Here is a 7,303-nt window from a genome sequence, read left to right as displayed (position 1 = left end):
TATTAATGTTACTGTAGAATATAGGTGAGGAGTTACTTAACAGGAGAAGTCACTCAAAAGATAGCTGCATCACCAAAGAGCCACCCCAGCATGAGTGACCGTCGCTCATGAAAGCTGCAAACCTGGAGCTCACCAAACAGCTTACAGGCAGTTCAACAGATTAAAGGGTGTCCTTTGCAGGTAATTCAGTTGGTTCCTTTGAGCCTTTTCCAGGCAGATCAGCTGATCTGTGCTTCTTCCAGGTGGCTCAGCTTGTCAGAGAGTCTTCTTGGTAGCCTGTCTTATCTGAGTGTCTCTCAGTAGTTCTTACCGTTTACATATGCTTGGGGAAGGAAGAGCCAAGTGAATCTGGTCAGTTTTAGGAACCTCCTGAAGCTGTTTGAATTGTTTCCTTCCCAAGCTTAATGAACGTCCCTGAAGATTAGAATATCTCACCTCCCATTAGAGTAGTGCTTCTCAACCTCCATAATGCTGCAATCCTCATGCTGGGGTGACCCCAACCATAAAATTATTTTAGTTGCTACTTCATAACTGTAATTTTGCTATGAATAGTAATGTAAATATCTATCTTACTATGTAGCCTGGGCTAGTCTGGAATTCCTTATGTAGACAGACTGACCTCCCACTCATAGAGGTCTGCCTGTCTCTGCCTCTTTAGTGCTGGGAATGTGCCACCATGCCTGGCTCAATGGGTATTTATTCTCAACATTTTAACCAGTTGTTAATCTCTGTATTAACCATCACCCATTGCAAAAAGAAGCCTCTCTGGCCAAGGCAGATAATAGCACTAGTCTAAGGGTATAAATATGAGTATTTTGAAGGCAGTTTAACTGCATATCCATTTGGTTTCATATCAGTAGTCAGGTCCCTGCTCTAGGACTTGTGACTTCTATAGTCATGGGTTTCTGTCCTGGTTTACAGTACTTGATATGTATTTTGTCCCATAGAGTGACCTCAAATTCAATCAGAAAGCAAAGCAGTCATGCTCGTGCTGTTTCACCAATAGGAATACCTTGACAGAATGATATTGTAGTGCACTGGACAACTGAGTAGGATTATTGATTTCTTTCCTCCCCCAGCATCTTGCATAGCAATTCTACATACTCCCCCTCCCTCCTCCAGCTCTCATTACAGGTGGTAGTGAGCCATCATGTGAACTCAGGACCTCTAGGAGAGCAGTCTGAGCTCTTAACCGCTGAGCCATCTCTCCAACACTACATCTTTTTTCTGTTCCCATTCTTATGCAGCCCCAGACTCAAACCCAAGGAATGGTGCCTCCTGCAGTGAATTAGCTTCACACATTAACTGATGTAATCAAGACAATGCCCCATAAACATGCCCATAAGCCAATTTAGATAGTCCTTGGATGCGATTGTGGAGTGTCAGGCTGACAATCAAAACTAGCCATAATGCCAGGCATTGGTGGCACACGCTTTTAACCCCAGCACTGGGGAGGCCCTGTTGGCCAATAGGAAAGCAAGATAGGTGGAACTAGGAGACAAAGAGGATTCTGGGAGATGTAGTAGAGGAGATGCAAGATGTAGGGATTTGAAGGAAGAGGTCCAGACCCTCTCTCCAGTAAGATAAGACAAAGTGAAAACACTTAGATTAAAAGAATGGTTTAATATTTAAGACAGAGCTAGCCAATAAGAAACGCTAGTAACCGGCCAACAGCTTTATATCTAATACAGCGTCTCTGTGTGTTATCTGGGACCAGGCTGGCGGGAAAACTGCTCATAACAGCTTTTAAAACTTCCAGCACCTTAAAAATCCAAAGTCTCTTAGATGTGAGCTCATGTGCAAACAAGTATACACTTCCAATAGTGGCAGAATAAGTGTTTCCTTTACAAAATGAAAGATTATGTGAATAACAAATGAACAACTACTCTTACATCAAACCAAAGTCTACTAGGGCAAAATCTGAAATTTGTAGTTCATTGTCTGTTATCTAGGGCTTGTAATGTAACCTACTGGGCCACCTCTCTGTCTCTTATACCTGCAGAACATACAGCTTCTCCTGTAGGCTTAGACCAGCTCCATTCCACAGCTGCTGCTGTCCTTAGTGGTCATCCTACAGTCCTGGCATTTCCAATATTCCAGGATTTTCACTGCAGCCGAGGCTTCACCTTCATAACTTCACTCTGCAGGTGCTCTATCTCATACCCCACTGTGCTTGGCATCATTTGCTCTCCTTGACCCCAGAAATCTTTCACTTTTACCTTCAAATCCAGTGCCATTTGGATGATGCTTACAATAGGGCAGGGTTCTGCTGCCAGCCCAAGATATAGTCTAGCCCCCATGGTCCACAGCTGTAGTGGCTTCTGGGACCTGGACCTGAAGAATCACTTCAATTTTGTCCCAGTACAGTGCAAAAGGCTTCCCAGTGGTGGTGGTGATCTCTATCAATTCCAACCAGTTTCTCAGCACCATCGGAATGCTCTCCTGTCCAGAAATTTCCTCTGCCCAACCAACCACTCAACCATTTCTCAATTTAACTTCACTCACATTCTCAGGGTTTATGCAGAATGAAGCCACATTCATGATCAGAGTATCATAGACTGGCCCCTAGCCCAGTCCCCAGCTGAGTCCTTGTTTTGCTATCACAAGTATCCACTGTCTACAGCACTATTTTCCAAGCTCCCACTGGAACAGCCCATTAACTACTTCCCACATCATTCAACAGCTTTCTTAGCTCAATAGTCCAAACTTTTCTACATCCTAGTCGTAAAATAGTTCAGGTGGTATAAGAACCACAAAGGTTTATCATATCAGTGACCCTACTTCTTTGGTAACAAGTTCTGTATTTGTTTCATTTCTGTTGACCTTCCTCTACAGCCTCACCTCTTCATGTCCGAGTGTGTGTGTGTGGGGGGCAGTGCAGCTGTTCCCAAAGGTTAGAGGTGTTGAGTCACCTGGAACTGGAGGATGGTTTACAACATGCAGTTGTAAACCATCTGATCTGGCAATTGAACTTAGGTCCTCTAGAAGAATCTTATGTATGCTTCACTACTGGCCTACCTCTCTAGCCCCTTCCTGTCATATTCTAGATCACAGTCTTAAAAGTTTTCATCAATGGTAAGTTGGTACCATTACTTTTTGGCCTGTGATGAGGTGGCAGGATAGTGGTGGATTAAAAGCTGCTCACCTCATGGGTGGGAGCAAGAGAAAAAAAAAAAGAAAGAAAGAAAGAAAGAAAGAAAGAAAGAAAGAAAGAAAGAAAGAAAGGCTCTTACCCCAGCCACAATATTTCCCACTAGGCCCTACATGCTAATGTCACTAGCTTCACCCTGCAGAGTAAGACTTTTGACACCTGGGCCACTTGCAACACTATCCTATATAGTGTACTAATAAGGATCATTCCATTTAAATGTTAATGCAACTCTTCAGTTTAGGATCTCTTCATTGAACAGCTGGCCTTTTGTCTCTAATTACTGCACATTTACTTCTGGTTTCAGAATTTGTTCACCTATCCCCTAATGAAGAACAGCAGGATGCACCAAAATCTCTACTCCTGCAAAGTGGGGCTGTGGTGGTTATCTTCTTATGGTCTGTGAGGACCCATGTAAAAAGTTTTATATATCACATATCCTGGAAGGATTTCTAGGCTCCAGGATGAATGCATGCTTAACTCTTCTGTCTGCTGTCAACCTGTGTTTTAAGGCATCTTAATCCACTTCTGTTTCCCCTGAGTCCTTGAGAATCCCTGGCTGGACATACCCTCCCCACCACTAAACTATAAAGGTCTTTTACTTTTTTTTCTTCACACACCCTTTTCTTTTCTTTTGGCTTTTTGAGACAGGGTCATTCTCTGTAGCCTGGCTATCCTGAAACTCACTATGTAAACCAGGCTGGCCTCTAACTCACAGAGATCCACCTGCCTCCGTCTCCCAAGTGCTAGGAATAAAGATGTGCACTACCACTGTCTGGCAGCAGTTAGTTCCTTTCTTTCTTTCTTTCTTTCTTTCTTCCTTCCTTCCTTCCTTCCTTCCTTCCTTTCTTTCCTTCTTTTTCTATTATTTTTTTCATTTACTTTACATATCAACCAGTTTTGCCTCCCTCCTCTCTTCCCATTCCCTCCCTCCACCTTCCATCTACTCATCTCCCACACTACCCCCATCCAGTCTTTCTCTGTCACAAACAGGGCAGGCCTCCCATGGGAGTCAACAAAGCATGTCCTATCCTGTTGAGACAGGACCAAGCTCCTCCCCCTGCATCAAGGCTGGACAGGGCCTATCAGCAGCAGGTTTTGTGCCTGCTAGGTGTTGGTTGACGTTCACTCTCCAGACTCTCCTGAATATCCCAGGCACCCATCCCACCTTTCCACCTCAGTATTTCCCCTTTCACTTTCATGTCACATGTTTTATTACCCTCTTTACTTCTCTCCTTGGCAACCTCTCTTTCCTGCCCCACGGATCCTTTTCTAGTTTCCTGGCATCTATATGCATCTACTCCCACATAGATATGCATATATAAAAACCAGAAGCAAAGATTTGCATTTGCAAGAGAACATTTGGTGTTTGTCTTTGAGTCTGAGTTACCTCACATAATATGTATTTTCCAGATATGCTGGTTTGAGTAAAAGTGGCCCCCATGCTATATTTGAATGCTTACTCACCAGAGAGTGGCTATATTTGAAAGAATTAGAAGGTGTGGTCTTGTTGGAGGATGTGTTTCACTGGTGGAGGGCTCTGAGGTTTTAAAAGCCTATGCCAGACCCAGTCTCTCTCTTTCTCTGCGCTTGAGGATTGGGCTGTAGCTCTCAGCTTCTTTTCCAGCACCACACTTGCATGCCTGTCACCATTTTCCCTGCCATGATGACAATGGATTAAACCTTTGAAATGATAAGCAAGTCCCAGTTAAAAGCTTTCTTGTATAAGAGCTGTCTTGGTCATAGTGCTCTTTAGAGCAATAGAACAGTGACTACGACACCAATTCCATCTATTTTCTTGTAAATTTCATTTTTACTTATGGCTGAATAAAATTCATTTTCAGTATCCATTCATCAGATAATGGACACTCTGTAAATAATCCATTTTCTTTCTCATGTGTATAAAGCAGCAAGAAATATGGATTACCATATATTACCAAATATTACCATATATTACCAAATAACTCTATTGTAGAAATACAGCCCTATGGATATATATGCTCAGTGGTGATATGGCTGGGCCATATGATAGTTCTAGTTATTTGTTTTTTCAAAGCAGGGTTTCTCTGTGTGTAACCCTGGCTGTTCTGAAACTTTCTCTGTAGACCAGGCTGGTCTCACACTTACAGAGATCCATTTGTCTCTGCCTCCTGAGTGCTGGGATTAAGATGTGTGCTACCACCACCTGGTTTAGTTTTAGTTTTTTGAGAAATCTCCACACTAAGTTCTATTGTGGCTACATAAGTTTGCATCCCATCAACAGGGTTTCTCTGGGTAGCTTTGGAGCTTGTCCAGGAAATCACTGTGTAGACCAGGCTGGCCTTGAAGTCTGGAGATCTGCCTGCCTCTGCTTCCTCAGTGGTGGGATTAAAGTTAAAGATGTGTGCCACCACTGACTGGCTCGATATATATATATATATATATTTTTTGAAGTCAGATATTCAGAGCTTGTTGACCAAACGGGTTAATTCAACAGTGGTATCCTGTTAAACACAGGTACATGTACAACAACTCCGAGCTTCTCATCTCCCATGCATTTCAAAGGGAGAGTGCCCTCAGATCCTGAACTATGTGCACTGCCACACTGTACAGCGCAGCTCCCTGCAGACTAGTACTGGGGAGTTTCTTGCTTTTGACAGGCTTTAGGTCTTTACTCTTCTTTGCCTTTAGAAGGAATGATTAGAATTTCTTTTTATCACATTGTAGTTTCCTTCAAGTTTATGTTTGTTTGTTTGGTTTTATTGGCAAGCACCAGTGCCGCATTACCATCGATTCCCCAGTCTTCATCTTGCTGTGGTGAGGCCACTGGAAAGAATGTTGTTCTTTGCACAAGGTTGGAACTGTTCCTTCACCACAGGGTAGAAGTACGGGTGCTCCATGGCCTCTTTGGCAGTCTGTCTCTGATGATGGTCGTACCGTAGGAGCTTATCAAGAAAACCTAGGGCTTCAGGACTGACAAGGTATCTGTTTTCACTATGGATATAGTTTTCCCAGCGCTTCTGTGAATGTTGTCCCAGGATATCATTGAAGTGTGGATCTAGGTCTATGTGGTACTTCTTCAGATATCCATACAGCTCATGTGTCCCCAGAACCTTGGCTATTTGAACAAGCTGGTCATAGCTGTCCTGCCCATGGAAGAATGGCTCCTTTCGGAATATCATGCTTGCTAACATGCAGCCCAAGCTCCACATGTCCAAACTGTAATCATACATCTAATAGTCCACAAGGAGCTCTGGTCCCTTGAAGTACCTTGAGGCCACTAGAACATTGTACTCTTGAGCAAGACTCTGCCAGACCCTGATCAGTCAGAGCTTTTTTTGTTGGTGATCTATCATGACATTGTGAGGTTTCACATCCCTTCCCTGTGCACGATTTCCTTGCTGTGGTAGTGATCCAGAGCTTTAAGTAGTTCATACATATAAAACCGGATATCAAAGTCAGTCGGGATCTGGTAGAATTACTTAAAATCTGTATTATTGATATATTCAAATACCAAAGCTGGTATCAATCAGCTTAATATTTGTTCCACTACAAAGGTTCTCCAGAATCTTAACCTCTCATTTTATCTTCTTTTTCTTCACTGGCTTCAGAATTTTTACAACCACTCTCTCATTGTTGGTGTAATGACCTCAAATACTTCACTATACTTGCCCCGACCAAGTTTTCGAACCAGTTGGTAATCATCTTGATTAACCCAGCTCTGGACGTGGGCTTCGTAGTCCTAGTACCTGCGGCTCCTCAGGCTGTTCACCTCGGCGTAGACCGGGCCTGGCATGGCGGTCGGAGGGGGGGGTGTCGAAGAGGGAGTTGTTTATATTTTTAAAGATTTATTTATTTTAGTCAGGCATGGTGGCCTTTAATTCCAGCACTCAGGAGGCAGAGTCAGGTCTCTGTGGGTTCAAGGCCAGCCTGGTCTACATAGTGAGTTCCAGAGCAGCTCGGGCTCTTACTCAGAGAAACCCTGTCTTGAAAAACCAAAACCAAAATAAAATAAATAAAATGTATTTTTATTTGTGTGTTTGTGAACTTATGTGTGTGGATGCTACCTTCAAAGGTCCGAAGAGGCTCTCTTGAGTTCCCTTAACTGTTGAGCTGTCTCTCCAGATTGTTTTCTTTCTTTAAAAAAAAAAAAAACAAAAAACAAACAAACAAAAA

The 7,303-nt window shown here is 43.1% G+C and overlaps 1 pseudogene; it reads right to left on the bottom strand.

The window, feature by feature from the left end:
- Positions 1-5,931: 5,931 nt before the first annotated feature.
- LOC127225611 (casein kinase II subunit alpha'-like) lies at positions 5,932-6,648 on the bottom strand (annotated as a pseudogene).
- Between the last annotated feature and the right edge of the window lie 655 nt (positions 6,649-7,303).

This window comes from Phodopus roborovskii, unplaced genomic scaffold, assembly GCF_943737965.1.
Source record: "Phodopus roborovskii unplaced genomic scaffold, PHOROB, whole genome shotgun sequence".
Classification (NCBI taxonomy): domain Eukaryota; kingdom Metazoa; phylum Chordata; class Mammalia; order Rodentia; family Cricetidae; genus Phodopus; species Phodopus roborovskii.
The sequence above is the reverse complement of the archived record's forward strand: the minus strand, read 5'-3'. Positions and strand labels throughout refer to the sequence as shown.